This window comes from Oncorhynchus nerka, linkage group LG19 (genome assembly GCF_034236695.1).
Source record: "Oncorhynchus nerka isolate Pitt River linkage group LG19, Oner_Uvic_2.0, whole genome shotgun sequence".
Lineage (NCBI taxonomy): Eukaryota > Metazoa > Chordata > Actinopteri > Salmoniformes > Salmonidae > Oncorhynchus > Oncorhynchus nerka.
The window spans coordinates 2,670,812-2,689,339 of record NC_088414.1 but is presented as its reverse complement, the minus strand read 5'-3'; the positions used below and the strand labels follow the sequence as shown (position 1 = coordinate 2,689,339).

The window sequence follows — 18,528 nt, the reverse complement described above, 5'->3', positions numbered from 1 at the left end:
GTTATGAAAGTCAACAAGTCAACAAGAAAGGATGCATGAATGGCATACGGAGTGTTACGGCAAGCGACCGGGAGGATTCTTTCACAAGAACAAGGCATTGCTCGTGTTGGACAGCATGAGGGCCCACATAACAGATTCTGTGAAAGAAGCCATCAAGAGGACATACTCAATTCCAGCTGTGATTCCTGGGGGCATAACAAAGTATTTGCAGCCACTGGACATCAGTGTAAATCGTGCATTTAAGGTGTTCAGTGGGAGGCTTGGATGACAAGTGGGGAGAAATCCTTCACTAAAACGAGCCGCATGCGAAGAGCCACTTATGGTCAAGTCTGCCAGTGGGTCCTGACAGCGTGGAGCATTGTCAAAAAATCCACTATCATCAACGGCTTTCGAAAGGCTGGACTGCTGCGTGTTGTTGAGGGAATTTGCCTCCGGATGAAAGTGACGAGAGCGACAATGAAAACGATCCAACATCGGATGAAGCAATTCTGAGGCTATTCAACTCCGACACCGAAGGAGATGACTTCAGTGGTTTCAGTGCACAGGAGGAGGAAGATAGTGACCAATGACTTTATTGGTAGGCTACTGTTTAATATTTGTAACAAGCCGTGTTTCGTTAAAGCCTATTTATTTTTGTTACAAGCCGTGTTTCGTTTAAAGGCTGTGTAAAGTTAATTTGTTTCAATGTACCGGTAGGAACCTGCGGCTTATAGACAGACATTATGTACAAAATACTTTTTTTTTTTATCAGTTGGTGCGGTTTATATTCAGGTGCGCTTAATAGTCCAGAAATTACGGTAATTCTTTATCGCCTCTATGCGCTCTCCTCCTCTTACCTTTTCCAAGCCAAACCTTCATACCATATCCACTTTTTTAATGGTTAAAAAAACATAAAGCTTAGCTTGACTTGGAAAAGTTCCAGTGTTGGATAGTCATAGCTAGTTAGCTAACATAGCATCCCTCTCTGTTTGAGCCAGGTGTTTGAGTAGGCTAAACTAGCTAGGTAAGTGAAAGTAAAAGTGGAAAAAAATACAACAAAATAAAAGCTCTCTCTCTTGCTTCTTTAATTTTTAAAGAAATTAATTAGTTTAAAACTGCTCAACCATTGTCTTTCTCTCTCTTTGAGTCAACTACTCACCACATTTTATGCACTGCAGTGCTAGCTAGATGTAAGAAGAAAGGTAGGCTATCTCATATAGCCTGTAGCCTAGGCCTACTCTACGCTATATGTGCTCAGCCATGCATTGAACGGTCTTCTTAGCGAACAGTGATTGAGTTATATTATTAGCCTTAAATATGACTATCCAATCTACTCATCACTTTACCAATAAATAGTATGCTCTTACATAAGTCTGCAAATGCGATGATGCATGGAATGCTTTATAATAAAGGTGCATTTTTCTAGTGAAAATGTGCTTTCCTAAACTTGAAACTCACACGCTTTATCAGTCAACAACACACATATATTTTTAGTAAGAATAGGTATATAACAGAATGAAAGAGAACACATATTTTCCCCAACTAAGCTTTCTGACTGTTGCAGGGAGCACAAAGTCACATTCTGGGCTTATAAAACAAGTTTTATGAGCAAGAGCAGTGTGCAGTTCTCTCTTTTATTGACCTTATATCACATAGGCATATTCTATGAATGCATTTCTATAGACCAAACAAAGCAATTATCATAACTGGTTTGGTTGTATTATGTTAGTATTTCCACCAGTAGATTTACCCACACACCACTACTGACGTTAATGTGCTGATTTGTTTACAGAACATTTTTGTAAACCGGGAGGGGGGCAGGGTCTAACAACAAACAAAGCCCCTGGGCCTAAGATTTCTCAATCCGGCCATGCTCATGCGCTGTTTGTCATGGATCATCATTCTCCCAAGTCATCCTATAATTAATGTGGCCACCAATATGCTCACACATGCCCAGTTATTCAGGCAAGTTTACCATGCACTCTGCCTTTCTCCTGAGCAGCTTCGCGCACCTAGAACCAAGAACGCAGCAATAGAACACTTATTGATTGGTTGTCAATGTTTTATCATCAGAGGGAAAAAAATAACTCTGAAAGGGAGCTTTCGTTATCGTTATCCGCTCCTTTTGTAGTTGTCGTGGTAGTGTGAACGCTCCTGTTAACTTCAATTGTCACGCCCTGACCTTAGTTCCTTTTTATGTCTCTATTTTGGTTTGGTCGGGGCGTGAGTTGGGGTGGGCATTCTATGTTGTTTTTCTATGTTTTATATGTGTTTGGCCTGATATGGTTCCCAATCAGAGGCAGCTGTCTATCGTTGTCTCTGATTGAGAACCATACTTAGGTAGCCTGTTCCCACCTGGTGTTTGTGGGTAGTTGTTTCCTGTTTTGTGTTGTGTCACCTTTCAGGACTGTTTTGATTCACTTTGTTGTTTTTTATTTCGTGTTCAGTTATATTAAATTAACATGGACACTTACCACGCTGCGTTTTGGTCTGTATTTGGTGTTCAGTTATATTAAATTAACATGGACACTTACCACGCTGCGTTTTGGTCCGATCTTTCCTGTTCCTCAGATGAAGAAGATCGTTTCATCAATTATATATACAGTACCAGTCAAAAGTTTGGACACATGTACTCATTCAAGGGTTTTTCTTTATTTTACTATTTTCTACAATGTAGAATAATAGTGAAGACATCAAAACTATGAACTTACACATATGAAATCATATAAAAACTAAAAAAGTGTTAAACAAAGTAGCCACCCTTTGCCTTGATGACATCTTTGCACACTCTTGGCATTCACCTGGAATGCTTTTCCAACAGTCTTGATGGGTTCCCACATATGCTGAGCACTTGTTGGCTGTTTTTCCTTCACTCTGTGGTCAACTCATCCCAAACCAACTCAATTGGGTTGAGGTCGGGGATTGTGGAGGCCAGGTCATCTTATGAATCACTCCATCACTCTCCTTCTTGGTAAAATAGAACTAAAACACAGCCTGGAGATGTGTTGGGTCATTGTCCTGTTTAAAAACAAATGATCATCCCACAAAACAGATGGGATGGCGTATCGCTGCAGAATGCTGTGGTAGTCATGCAGGTTAAGTGTGCCTTATATTCTAAATAAATCACAGACAGTGTCACCAGCAAAAGGTCCCCCACACTCCTCCTCCATGCCTCACGGTGGGAAGCACACATGCAGACATCATCCGTTCACTTACTCTGCGTCTCACAAAGACATGGCGGTTGGAACCAAAAATCTAAAATTTGAACACATCAGACCAAAGGGCAGATTTCCACCGGTCTAAGGTCCATTGCTCATGTTTCTTGGCCCAAGCAAGTCTCTTCTTATTATTGATGTCCATTAGTAGTGGTTTCTTTGCAGCAAAATCGACCATGAAGGCCCGATTCACAGTCACCTCTGAGCAGTTGATATAGTGATGTGTCTGTTACTTGAACTCTGTGAAGCATTTATTTGGGCTGAAATTTCTGAGGCAGGTAACTCTAATGAAATTATCCTCTGTAGCAGAGGTAACTCTGGGTCTTCCTTTCCTGTGGCGGTCCTTATGAGAGTCAGTTTCATCATAGCGCTTGATGGTTTTGCAAGTACACTTGAAGAAACATTCAAAGTTTTTGAAATTTTCCAGATTGACTGACCATGTCTTAAAGTAATGATGAACTGTAGTTTCTCTTTGCTTATTTGAGCTGTTCTTGCCATAATATAGACTTGGTGTTTTTACCAAATAGGGCTATCTTCTGTATACCACCCCTACCTTCTCACAACACAATTGATTGGCTCAAACGCATTGAGGAAAGAAATTCGACAAATTAACTTTTAACAAGGCAAATTTAACAAGGTAAATTGAGAGAATGTGACGATTGTTCAAAGCTGTCATCAAGGCAAAAGGTGGCTACTTTGAAGAATTTGAAATATAAAACCTATTTTGATTTATTAATCACTTTTGGGTTATTCATTACATGATTTCATATGTTTTATTTCATAGTTTTTGTCTTCACTATTATTATACAATGTAGAAAATAGCAAAAATAAATAAAAACCCTTGAATGAGCAGGTGTGTCCAAACTTTGACTGGTACTGTGTATGTGTATACTGTATATCACTGTGTATGTGTATATATAATTTAAAATGTCCTTGTTTTTGAAAGAAAAGCTATTTTGTTTGCTCATTAAAATAACATCAAATTGATCAGAAATATAGTGTAGACATGTTGGAAATGACTATTGTAGATGGAAATGGCAGATTTTTTTATGGAATATCTACATATGCGTTTAGAGGCCCGTTATCAGCAACCATCACTCCTGTGTTCCAATGGCACGTTGTGTTAGCTAATCCAAGTTTATCATTTTAAAAGGCTAATTGATCATTAGAAAACCATTCTGCAATTCTGTTAGCACAGCTGAAAACTTTTGTCCTGATTAAAGAAGCAATACAACTGTCCTTCTTTAGACTAGTTGAATATGTGGAGCATCAGCATTTGTGGTTTTGATTACAGGCTCAAAATGGCCAGAAACAAAGAGCTTTCTTCTGAAACTTGCCAGTCAATTCTTGTTCTGATAAAGGAACTCTATTCCATGCTAGAAATTCCCAAGAAACTGAAGATCTTGTACAACGAGTTCATTAGAACGTGCGTCGAAGATGTCGTTCCCATAGCAACGATAAAAACATTCCCAAACCAGAAACCGTGGATTGATGGCAGCATTCGCGTGAAACTGAAAGCGCGAACCACTGCTTTTAATCAGGGCAAGGTGTCTGGTAACATGTCCCCGAATATAAACAATGCAGCTATTCCCTCCATAAGGCTATTAAACAAGCTAAGCGTCAGTACAGGGACAAAGTGGAATCTCAATTCAATGGCTCAGACACAAGAGGCATGTGGCAGGGTCTACAGTCAATCACGGACTACAAGAAGAAACCCAGCCCAGTCACGGACCAGGATGTCTTGCTCCCAGGCAGACTAAATAACTTTTGCCCGCTTTGAGGACAATACAGTGCCACTGACACGGCCTGCAACGAAAACATGCGGTCTCTCCTTCACTGCAGCCGAGGTGAGTAAGACATTTAAACGTGTTAACCCTCGCAAGGCTGCAGGCCCAGACGGCATCCCCAGCCGCGCCCTCAGAGCATGCGCAGACCAGCTGGCCGGTGTGTTTACGGACATATTCAATCAATCCCTATACCAGTCTGCTGTTCCCACATGCTTCAAGAGGGCCACCATTGTTCCTGTTCCCAAGAAAGCTAAGGTAACTGAGCTAAACGACTACCGCCCGTAGCACTCACTTCCGTCATCATGAAGTGCTTTGAGAGACTAGTCAAGGACCATATCACCTCCACCCTACCTGACACCCTAGACCCTCCAATTTGCTTACCGCCCAAATAGGTCCACAGACGATGCAATCTCAACCACACTGCACACTGCCCTAACCCACCTGGACAAGAGGAATACCTATGTGAGAATGCTGTTCATCGACTACAGCTCGGCATTCAACACCATAGTACCCTCCAAGCTCGTCATCAAGCTCGAGACCCTGGGTCTCGACCCCGCCCTGTGCAACTGGGTACTGGACTTCCTGACGGGCCGCCCCAGGTGGTGAGGGTAGGCAACAACATCTCCTCCCCGCTGATCCTCAACACGGGGGCCCCACAAGGGTGCGTTCTGAGCCCTCTCCTGTACTCCCTGTTCACCCACGACTGCGTGGCCACGCACGCCTCCAACTCAATCATCAAGTTTGCGGACGACACAACAGTGGTAGGCTTGATTACCAACAACGACGAGACGGCCTACAGGGAGGAGGTGAGGGCCCTCGGAGTGTGGTGTCAGGAAAATAACCTCACACTCAACGTCAACAAAACTAAGGAGATGATTGTGGACTTCAGGAAACAGCAGAGGGAACACCCCCTATCCACATCGATGGAACAGTAGTGGAGAGGGTAGCAAGTTTTAAGTTCCTCGGCATACACATCACAGACAAACTGAATTGGTCCACTCACACTGACAGCGTCGTGAAGAAGGCGCAGCAGCGCCTCTTCAACCTCAGGAGGCTGAAGAAATTCGGCTTGTCACCAAAAGCACTCACGAACTTCTACAGATGCACACCCAGAGCATCCTGGCGGGCTGTATCACCGCCTGGTACGGCAACTGCTCCGCCCTCAACCGTAAGGCTCTCCAGAGGGTAGTGAGGTCTGCACAACGCATCACCGGGGGCAAACTACCTGCCCTCCAGGACACCTACACCACCCGATGTTACAGGAAGGCCATAAAGATCATCAAGGACATCAACCACCCGAACCACTGCCTGTTCACCCCGCTATCATCCAGAAGGCGAGGTCAGTACAGGTGCATCAAAGCTGGGACTGAGAGACTGAAAACAGCTTCTATCTCAAGGCTATCAGACTGTTAAACAGCCACCATTGAGTGGCTGCTGCCAACACACTGTCATTGACACTGACCCAACTCCAGCCACTTTAATAATGGGAATTGATGGGAAATGATGTAAATATATCACTAGCCACTTTAAACAATGCTACCTTATATAATGTTACTTACCCTACATTATTCATCTCATATGCATACGTATATACTGTACTCTACATCATCGACTGCATCCTTATGTAATACATGTATCACTAGCCACTTTAACTATGCCACTTTGTTTACTTTGTCTACATACTCATCTCATATGTATATACTGTACTCGATACCATCTACTGTATGCTGCTCTGTACCATCACTCACTCATATATCCTTATGTACATATTCTTTATCCCCTAACACTGTGTATAAGACAGTAGTTTTAGAATTGTTAGTTAGATTACTTGTTGGTTATCACTGCATTGTCGGAACTAGAAGCACAAGCATTTCGCTACACTCGCATTAACATCTGCTAACCATGTGTATGTGACAAATAAAATTTGATTTGATTTGATTTGATTTGATTTGAACGCTACTCCCTTCACAAAACAGCGCAAACTGGACCTAACCAGAATAGAAAGAGGAGTGGGAGTCCCCAGTGCACAACTGAACAAGAGGACAAGCACATTAGAGTATCTAGTTTGAGAAACAGATGCCTCACAAGTCCTCAACTGGCAGCTTTATAAAATACACAAAACACCAGTCTCAATGGTTAACAGTGAAGAGTCGACTCCGGGATGCTGGCCTTCTTGGCAAGGACAGTTTTATTGCTTTTTGAATCAGGGCAACAGTTTTCAGCTGTGCTGACATAATTGCAAAAGAGTTTTCTAATGATCAATTAGCCTTTCAAAATTATTAACATGGATTAGCTAACACAATGTGCCATTGGAACACAGCAGTGTAAGTTGCTGATAATGGGCCTATGAAGATATTCCATAAAAAAAGCAGTTTCCAGCTACATTAGTCATTTACAACATTAACAATGTCTACACTGTATATCTGATCAATTTGATGTTATTTTAATGGACAATTTTTTAAAATTTTCTTTCAAAAACAAGGACATTTCTAAGTAAGCCCAAACTTTTGAACGGTAGTGTATATATATTTGTTTTTTTAATCATTGTAGTTATCGCGTTATCGTCCTTGGTGTGGATGGCCTTTAAATATATTTTTGCTCTTCTCACTAACGGTTAAGGGTTCCATCTTGTTATTCTATTGAGCCCTTTTTTATGTGAATAAAAGTGTCATCATATATTCCCCATTTGCACAAGGCTATTACTAGGCTACTTTTGCTTTCTTCCAATGTAATGCTTCAACCACTAAAAACTGCTCATACACATGGTCTAAAGTTTGGGGGAGGATGAGCATATTCTCACGCCAAGTTCAGTTTTTGAGTTTGAGTTTATTTTATTTTTACAGGGACAGTGCACATTAATCAACGTTTCAGTAAAAGTGCCGGTTTTAGACAGCCGGCTAATTTTCAACCGCAGTCCCTGGGCATGTTATTTTCGAACTTTTGTGTGGGAACTGGCGCACGCATGTTTCTGGGCATATTTTGTCCATATGCAACATTTATAAATGAGGCCCCTGCACTTGTCCTGATGGTGACACTGAAGAATGAGAATCATATTGGCATGTCGAGGAGGAGGAACGCAGCCTGAGGGGGAACAAGCCTGTACAGGCTCAGACACAGTCATGCACATACACTTGACCTCTGCAATTTTATACATGCATTATTCAGGTGGCAAGAGGATGTTGCCAAGTTCGAAAAAGTTCAGCTATGTACAGTTTCAGATTTTCCAGAGTTTAACTGATACAACAGTGTTGCATTATGTGGACCAAGGCTGAAATAAGTGGGCAAAGTTATTTGTTGGCTACTTTAAGGAATAGGGAGGCCTTTCAAGCTGACATTTCTTTCAGTGGATCACTGTGTTGTCACAATCATGCCCCCCTCCAAGATGTAGACTCCCCTACAATATTGTTTGTATTACTTTTATTGTAAATGACAATAGAATATGTTTCTGAACACTTCTACATTCATGTGGGTACTACCATGATTAGATAATCATGAATGAATCGTGAATGATGATTAACTACAGATGCCCAATAACAGGCGAGGTAAGCATTTGCGGGCCACTAGAGATCCTGGTTCGAGTCCAGGCTCTGTCACAGCGGGCCGCGACCGGGAGACCCCACACAATTGGCCCAGAGTCGTCCGGGTTAGGGGAGGGTTTGGCACGCAGGGATGTCCTTGTCCCATCGCGTTCTAAAGACTCCTGTGGCGGGCCGGGTGCATGCAGGCTGACAAGGTCGCCAGGTGAATGGTGTTTCCTCCGACACATTGGTGAAGCTGGCTTCCGGGTGGGTTAAGTGGGCATTGTTTTAAGAAGCAGTGCGGCTTGGTTGGGTCGTGTTTCAGGGGAGGCATGGCTCTCATGGCTTCGGGAAACGAGGAGACAATTGGATACCACAAAAAACGGGTAAAAGTTTTTTTTAAATGTAAAAATAAAGAAGTGCCCGTTCAAGAAGGCCCAAGGTCATTGGCCACAGATAAAATGACGTCATTTAAAAATATATATATATTTCACCTTTATTTAACCAGGTAGGCTAGTTGAGAACAAGTTCTCATTTGCAACTGCGACCTGGCCAAGATAAAGCATAGCAGTGTGAACAGACAACATAGAGTTACACATGGAGTAAACAATTAACAAGTCAATAACACAGTAGAAAAAAAGAGAGTCTATATACATTGTGTGCAAAAGGCATGAGGAGGTAGGCAAATAATTACAATTTTGCAGATTAACACTGGAGTGATAAATGATCAGATGGTCATGTACAGGTAGAGATATTTGTGTGCAAAAGAGCAGAAAAGTAAATAAATATAAACAGTATGTTGTTTTGTTGTGTTGTGGAATAGAAAGCCGACTCTAGATTTGATTTTCGATTGGAGATGTTTGATATGAGTCTGGAAGGAGAGTTTACAGTCTAGCCAGACACCTAGGTACTTATAGATGTCCACATATTCAAGGTCGGAACCATCCAGGGTGGTGATGCTGGTCAGGCGTGCGGGTGCATGCAGCGAACGGTTGAAAAGCATGCATTTGGTTTTACTAGCGTTTAAGAGCAGTTGGAGGCCACGGAAGGAGTGTTGTATGGCATTGAAGCTCGTTTGGAGGTTAGATAGCACAGTGTCCAAGGACGGGCCGGAAGTATATAGAATGGTGTCGTCTGCATAGAGGTGGATCAGGGAATCGCACCCAGCAAGAGCAACATCATTGGTATACACAGAGAAAAGAGTCGGCCCGAGGATTGAACCCTGTGGCACCCCCATAGAGACTGCCAGAGGACCGGACAGCATGCCCTCCGATTTGACACACTGAACTCTGTCTGCAAAGTAGTTGGTGAACCAGGCAAGGCAGTCATCCGAAAAACCGAGGCTACTGAGTCTGCCGATAAGAATATGGTGATTGACAGAGTCGAAAGCCTTGGCAAGGTCGATGAAGACGGCTGCACAGTACTGTCTTTTATCGATGGCGGTTATGATATCGTTTAGTACCTTGAGCGTGGCTGAGGTGCACCCGTGACCGGCTCGGAAACCAGATTGCACAGCGGAGAAGGTACGGTGGGATTCGAGATGGTCAGTGACCTGTTTGTTGACTTGGCTTTCGAAGACCTTAGATAGGCAGGGTAGGATGGATATAGGTCTGTAACAGTTTGGGTCCAGGGTGTCTCCCCCTTTGAGGAGGGGGATGACTGCGGCAACTTTCCAATCCTTGGGGATCTCAGACGATATGAAAGAGAGGTTGAACAGGCTGGTAATAGGGGTTGCGACAATGGCGGCGGATAGTTTCAGAAATAGAGGGTCCAGATTGTCAAGCCCAGCTGATTTGTACGGGTCCAGGTTTTGCAGCTCTTTCAGAACATCTGCTATCTGGATTTGGGTAAAGGAGAACCTGGAGAGGCTTGGGCGGAGCTGTTGGCCGAGGTTGGAGTAGCCAGGAGGAAGGCATGACCAGCCGTTGAGAAATGCTTGTTGAAGTTTTCGATAATCATGGATTTATCGGTGGTGACCGTGTTACCTAGCCTCAGTAGCTGTGATTGCACTGATCATGTCAACATCATACTTTCAAAATCTTATCTAACAAGCTAGCAGTCATCATCATGAATCAAGTTGACAATCTACTGGCAAATCCTTTTCAATCGTTGTCATATGCAGAGAAATTATGTAGAGCAATTATAGGTAAAACGTATCAGTGCTCATCGCCATTGGACATAAACATTACACAACAAAATCGGTGGCTAACTGCAAGCATTGCAAAGAATCACTAGCCTGCTATTCAGTGGAGAGGATGTATGGTCCAAGTCTGGCTTTAAGGGTCTCCTTTCCAAGCTCACAAGGATAACCATTCAACATTGGGCATGCTGTCAATCCAGCATGACTTCTGCCGCTTTCAAAATAACTGGAAACTCAGAGAACTCTGACTTCAGCAAGTTCAAGACAACTGGGAACTAAAAAAATAATTTGTTTTGAACGGTCATCCAACTCGGAATTCAAATTGTGAACTCGGGCCTCTTTCTAGAGCTCCGACCTGAAGATCACCAACGACATGATTCCAAGTTGGGAACTCGGGCCTCTTTCTAGAGCTCCGACCTGAAGATCACTAACGACATGATTCCAAGTTGGGAACTCGGGCCTCTTTCTAGAGCTCCGACCTGAAGATCACTAACGACATGATTCCAAGTTGGGAACTCGGGCCTCTTTCTAGAACTCCGACCTGAAGATCACTAACGACATGATTCCAAGTTGGGAACTCGGGCCTCTTTCTAGAACTCCGACCTGAAGATCACTAACGACATGATTCCAAGTTGGGAACTCGGGCCTCTTTCTAGAGCTCCGACCTGAAGATCACTAACGACATGATTCCAAGTTGTGAACTCGGGCCTCTTTCTAGAGCTCCGACCTGAAGATCACTAACGACATGATTCCAAGTTGGGAACTCGGGCCTCTTTCTAGAGCTCCGACCTGAAGATCACTAACGACATGATTCCAAATTGTGAACTCGGGCCTCTTTCTAGAGCTCCGACCTGAAGATCACTAACGACATGATTCCAAATTGTGAACTCGGGCCTCTTTCTAGAGCTCCGACCTGATCACTAACGACATGATTCTACCTTGTTTTTTTCCAGAGTTCCCAGTTGTCACGTAAGCACCATAAATCCAGAGAATGCCAGACTTTGATGAAAGTTTGATGACAAAATCTGACCACGAAGGACCAAGTGAGAACAGCACAACAAGGTGAGTCCAAAAATGTATTGTATGCTGCTGCATAAATGATGTAATATGCCAGGGAGATGTGTCTACTGTAGCTAAGAGAGTAACACTATGTTGTGTAGTAAGCTGTTAGTAGCCCATGTGCCTCACCCTAATAATTTGGTCCCTTTTCCCCTCATAATCTAGCCTACTGTTCTGACTCGGTGGTGCATATGTAGTCTATAGCCTGTTTTAGAGAAATGTCATTAGCAAATATTGTAAGAGCTTTCATTGTCAGCTTATTGTCCCCTTTATTTATCCTACCTGACTTGGTGTACAGGGAGAATACTGTAAGAACAGACCGTGTTTTTATGGCGCCGGAGAGGGTGGCTGCCGTTTTATTAGCAAACAGCTGGAGGCAGGGCTTTCTCCTATAGAGCTCCATTTTTATTGAATGGTCTGTCTACCCATGTGAGAGACGCAGACTCGGTCTCAACCTTTAAGTCTTTACTGAAGACTCATCTCTTCAGTGGGTCATATGATTGAGTGTAGTCTGGCCCAGGAGTGTGAATGTGAACGGAAAGGCTCTGGAGCGACGAACAACACTTGGTGTCTCTGCCTGGCCGGTTCCCCTCTCTCCACTTGGATTCTCTGCCTCTAACCATATTACAGGGGCTGAGTCACTGGCTTACTGGTGTTCTTTCATGCCGTCCCTAGGAGGGGTGTGTCACTTGAGTGGGTTGTGTCACTGATGTGATCTTCCTGTCTGGGTTGGCGCCCCCCCTTGGGTTGTGCCGTGGCGGAGATCTTTGTGGACAATACTCGGCCTTGTCTCAGGATGGTAAGTTGGTGGTTGAAGATATCCCTCTAGTGGTGTGGGGGCTGTGCGTTGGCAAAGTAGGGGGGGTTATATCCTTCCTGTTTGGCCCTGTCCTGGGGTATCATCAGATACCACAGTGTCTCCTGACCCCTCCTGTCTCAGCCTCCAGTATTTATGCTGCAGTAGTTTGTGTCGGGGGGCTAGGGTCAGTTTTCTATATCTGGAGTACTTCTCCTGTCTTATCCAGTGTCCTGTGTGAATTTAAGTATGCTCTCTCTAATTCTCTCTTTCTCTCGGAGGACCTGAGCCCTAGGACCATGCCTCAGGACTACCTGGCATGATGACTCCTTGCTGTCCCCAGTCCACCTGGCCGTGCTGCTGCTCCAGTTTCAACTGTTGTGCCTGCGGCTATGGAATCCTGACCTGTTCACCGGACGTTCTACCTGTCCCAGACCTCCTCTCTAGAGACAGCAGGAGTGGTAGAGATACTCTTAATGATCGGCTATGAATAGTCAACTGACATTTACTCCTGAGGTGCTGACTTGCTGCACCCTCGACAACTACTGTGATTATTATTATTTGACCATGCTGGTCATTTATGAACATTTGAACATCTTGGCCATGTTCTGTTATAATCTCCACCCGGCACAGCCAGAAGAGAACTGGCCACCACTCATAGCCTGGTTCCTCTCTAGGTTTCTTCCTAGGTTTTGGCCTTTCTATGGAGTTCTTCCTAGCCACCGTGCTTCTACACCTGCATTGCTTGCTGTTTGGGGTTTTAGGCTGGGTTTCTGTATAGCACTTTGAGATATCAGCTGATGTACGAAGGGCTATATAAATACATTTGATTTGATTTGATTGGTTCTTAACCAACCATGCTATTTTATTTGGTTTTATCGCATTGTTTCTAACTTATTTTGTACATAATGTTGCTGCCGGACATCAGAACCGCGATTACTCACCTTGAATTGGAGACAGAAATGTTTTTTAATGAGTCAGACGAGAGGGATTTACTCCAGACATCCAAACAGGCCCTCAACCCCGACACGTGAAAGAGACAGATGTCACAGAAAGAGATCTGGGTGCCGTGTGAGGATCAGGCAACGAGTGGATAATCTGCCTTTGCCATCCATACTATTAGCCAACGTACAATCGCTGGAAAATAAATGAAAGGAAATAAAAGCATGTATATCCTACAGACGGGACATAAAAAACTGTAATATCTTGTGTTTCAACGAGTTGTGGCTGAACGACGACATGAATAACATACAGCTGGCGGATTATACACTATCAGCAGGATAGAACAGCAGCCTCTGGTAAGACAAGGGTTGGCAGTCTATGTATATTTGTAAACAACAGCTGATGCACAATATTTAAGGAAGTCTCAAGGTTCTGCTCGCCTGAGGTAGAGTATCTCATGATAAGCTTTAGACCACACTATCTACCTAAAGAGTTTTCATCTGTATTTTTCGTAGCTGTCTACATATCAACACAGACTGATTCTGGTACTAAGACCACACTCAATGAGTTGGAAAATGCTCATCCAGAGGCGGTGCTCCTTATGGCTGGGGACTTTAATGCAGGAAAACTTGCAACCAGAGGGAAAATAACTCTGGACCACCAATACTCCACACACAGAGATGCATACAAAGCTCTCCCTCACCCTCCATTTGGCAAATCTGACCATAATTCTATCCTCCTGATTCCTGCTTACAAGCCAAAATTGACCGTGTGGTGCCAGGACAACAACCTCTCCCTCAACGTGATCAAGACAAAGGAGATGATTGTGGACTACAGGAAAAGAGGACCGAGCACTCCCCCATTCTCATCGACGGGGCTGTAGTGGAGCAGGTTGAGAGATTCAAGTTCCTTGGTGTCCACATCACCAACAAACTAACATGATCCAAGCACACCAAGACAGTTGTGAATAGGGCATGACAAAACCTATTCCCCTTCAGGAGACTGAAAAGATTTGGGTCCTCAGATCCTCAAACAGTTCTACAGCTGCACCATCGAGAGCATCCTGACGGGTTGCATCACTGCCTGGTATGGCAACTGCTCGGCCTCCGACCGCAAGGCACGACAGAGGGTAGTGCGTACGGCCCAGTACATCACCGGGGCCAAGCTTCCTGCCATCCAGGACCTACATACCAGGCGGTGTCAGAGGAAGGCCCTAAAAATTGTCAAAGACTCCAGACACCTTAGTCATAGACTATTCGCTCTGCTACCACACGGCAAGAGGTAACGGAGCACCAAGTCTAGATCCAAGAGGCTTCTAAACAGCTTCTACCCTCAAGCCATAAGACTTGTGAATAGCTAATCAAATTGCTACCCAGACTATTTGCATTGCCCCCTCCCCTCTCCCAGTCTTTTACACTGCTGTCACTCTGTTGTTATTATCTGTGCACAGTCACTTTAATATCTCTAAATACATGTACATATTAACTCAATTACTTCGACTAACCGGTGCCCATGCACATTGACTCTATACCGGTACCCCCTGTATATAGCCTCGCTATTGTTATTTTACTGCTGCTCTTTAATTATTTGTTACTTTTTGGGGGGGTATTTTCTTAAAACTACATTGTTTATGGCTTGTAAGTAAGCATTTCATTGTTTAAACTTGTTGTATTCAGCGCACGTGACACATCACATTTGATGTTCTGAATTCTGTCGCTGTACATTTCAAAAGTGTTGAACAAATCGTTATTTTGACTTCGTCCGTCCTCCTATGTCTTATTCGAAATGACGGATTGCCTCTCAGCCGCTAGTCGTCCCCTTATGCAATAGTTTGTACATACATGTCAATTGTCAGTAGAAACCACATTTATTTAAGCAAGTCAGTCATATCAAATATGTTTTTTTTGAAAGGCAGTAAATGGCTGAATGAACTGTTTTTCTGCCAGACAAGGCTCTGCTGATAGCCAGGTGTAACAGTGTTGGGACTGCTGTTGGGACAGCTTAATGTGGGCCCTAACATGCTGACCACACCGCTCGCGTCGCGTGCCTTGCAAAATAAATTTATACATACTTAGGTTGGAGTCATTAAAACTCGTTTTCAACCACTCCACAAATTTCTTGTTAACAAACTATAGTTTTGGCAAGTCTGTTAGGACATCTACTTTCTGCATGACAAGTATTTTTTTCCAACAATTGTTTACTGACAGATTATTTCACTATATCACAATTCCAGTGGGTCAGAAATTCACATACACTAAGTTGACTGTGCCTTTAAACACCTTGGAAAATTCCAGAAAATGATGTCATGGCTTTAAAAGCTTCTGATAGGCTAATTGACATCATTTGAGTCAATTGGAGGTGTACCTGTGGATGTATTTCAAGGCCTACCTTCAAACCCAATTGCTCGGACGACATTTCTTATTTCTCTATGATCTTCGTCCCCATGTACAAGAATTTGTAGAGCAACATATAATATTCATTTCAAATGTCTGGTTTATGTTATTTTATTAAAAAAGGAAACTAAAAAATATACTAAAAGTATCAGCATAAATACAGAACTTTACATTATTCCCAAGAGTTGAGTCTGAGTGTTTCTATTAACAGACAGATCAAGTCCGTCAGCATTGTCTATCATGAGAGATATAAGTGCATCAAAGCAGTATTACAGGTAGAGCTCACTTAGATGGTGAGTCCGTACAATCGACAATGGCTACATTTCATACGGACAAATACACTCTACCCATGGCACCTTTTATATACCACGTCGCCTCATCTCATCAGAAATGAGTAGCGGTTGAACCAATAGAGGGGCTAGAAATGGAGAAGGCTCCTTGAACAGTCTCTGATCTGGGATCAGATGTAATTATTTTTATTAATGGGAGTAGAGATGTGGCATTGGTACTGGATTAGTATGACAATCAAGCATAAAGCTAGTTTAATATTACGGGGGCTGTAAGAAGGGACCAGTTGACTGTCTTTTGTCACGTTTGTTTGTGTGTGTGTCTCCACAGAGGGCCCATAGGAGTTGACTGTTAGCTGACTAGAAGCAGTGGTGTGCCACAAAACCTTTCCTAATCTTGATAAAAATGTTTGTACACTCTGTAATTTTGATTTGGGAGCACCTGTGCCAGTCAGATAATAGATTAAATGGTACATTGTTACATCTGTATCGTTGTTCCAAGTCCAGTGCACTCAGGCTGTTCCATTTGTATCATTTGAGGGGCTCGCATCACGAGCAAAGTCATTTTTATTATTTTACTTAGTCTGTGATAACCATTATCACTTGTAAGTTTGATTAGGCTTAGCGAGAGTAATTTATTAGCTATACCACAGCCTCTTGCCATAAAAACAAATGGAGCTTGGCTATGTGTACGTGGTTGTACCTCTAACACAGACTGTTCAAAACTAAATACCTATTTGCGGGATACTCTTAAAGGGGTATACAGAAATGAACCTTCATGAGTAAGGAACTATGAAAATACTTCAAACAAACCCTATTTAGTAAACATTTGTCACAGAAAATAGATGATATGCAATATAGATCAGATGGATGTCATCACCACTAAATGAATGAATTTGGTGTGCAGGGCATAATTGTATATCCCATCAAGGTGTGCCACGGTTCAAAAAGAGGTTGGGAACCACTGGACTAGAGGCTCTGTAGTAGCTTATTGGTGCTTCTCTCTACCAGGCGGGGGCAGTGTTGGCAAGTCGTCTCATGCGCCTGAAAGGAACACACATTAAATAGGTTACTATGGGAAAGGGGGATACCTAGTCAGTTGTACAACTGAATGCATTCAACTGAAATGTGTCTTCCGCATTTAACCCAACCCCTCATGAGGCAGATGGGCATAAATACAACACAGTAGAAAACATTCTTAGATGGGAAATATGATGTAGGATAGAAGTTTTCATACTTTTCTGACCAAATACCCTATTCCAAATTATAACTGGTTTTTACACGGATCAGTTTTCAATTGTCTGAGTGGTGCAGACTAAAATAAATGTCTGATTTTAAGGAAAAACCTGAATCTTGTTGTCTCTTCCTGAATATTTAATTAGTGCACTGTTAATACAACAATCCCCCAAAAATGGTGCATGTCAGCAGTCAAGTGTTCAAGTTAGAGAACAATGCAGAGCAAAGTACTTTCTGTCCAGAGCAAAAAACGGTCATGATGACGCGTGTTCCATCTTAAAATTTGACTGATGACATGCACAATTATTTGGGATTGTATTAACAGCGGAATAATGAACAAAATACTAGAAACAGTTTGAATGTGGTATTCCTTTTCTACAACAGTGGACATAGAGATGAGGAGGAGACGAGGGCGCTAGTTGGAAAGTAAGGCTATCTCAATTGGTCTTTCTGTGAATCCTCGCATCCCATCTCCTCGAGGGAAGATGGAGGAAAAATGGAAAGATGAATTGAGAAAGAACTAGGTTTTGAATGCCAGGCTGTCTCTCTCTTACCTGGTGTTCCTGTCCTGGTCCCTGATCTTCTTCTCCATCTCTGCATCTGTCAGGGTCTCCAGCAGAGGGCACCATGCGTCACCTGTGTTGCGGATGGCAATCTCCACCTTTGGCAGGGGGTTCTCACTGCAGAAAATGACAGAGCGACAGGAAATGAGACGGGCAAAACTAGGACGAGAGCGCCCAGGATGGGACATGCTGCAGTCATGGTGTGTTAAAGAAGTGGGAGAGAAAATAAGAGGCATCTTGGAAAACAACATGACTACCCTTGTCACTCTAGTGCCATTTTGATGAGGAATAGACATACCCTTGATCCAAACGGTTAAAATCATGACTTATTCAAAAAAACATTTTTTTTGTGAAATTTCGTATTCAAATTGTGTGACGATCATGTTTTTTTTTAACGAAGATGCCATCTTGATAAGTAAAGCACAGATTCACCACTAGCACACTCAGCCAAAGCAATGAAAACAGCCATAGAGCATCCATCAATCAAACCCTGCTCGGCCCACTACGGCATTTGACATACCTGTAGTCAAAATGCCTCCATTTCTGTTTGTTTTTATCCCCATGGTATAAGGGATTCTAAACTAACACATGCCTTTTCAGTTTGACAAATGAA

General features: G+C 43.1%; 1 long non-coding RNA gene across 1 annotated transcript; it reads right to left on the bottom strand.

The window, feature by feature from the left end:
• Positions 1 to 15,924: 15,924 nt before the first annotated feature.
• LOC115147092 (uncharacterized) lies at positions 15,925 to 18,249 on the bottom strand. Its single transcript, XR_010459885.1, has 2 exons — positions 17,907 to 18,249; positions 15,925 to 17,160 (listed from the first exon to the last, which is right to left on the bottom strand). It is a non-coding gene; the product is annotated as an uncharacterized LOC115147092 (long non-coding RNA).
• Between the last annotated feature and the right edge of the window lie 279 nt (positions 18,250 to 18,528).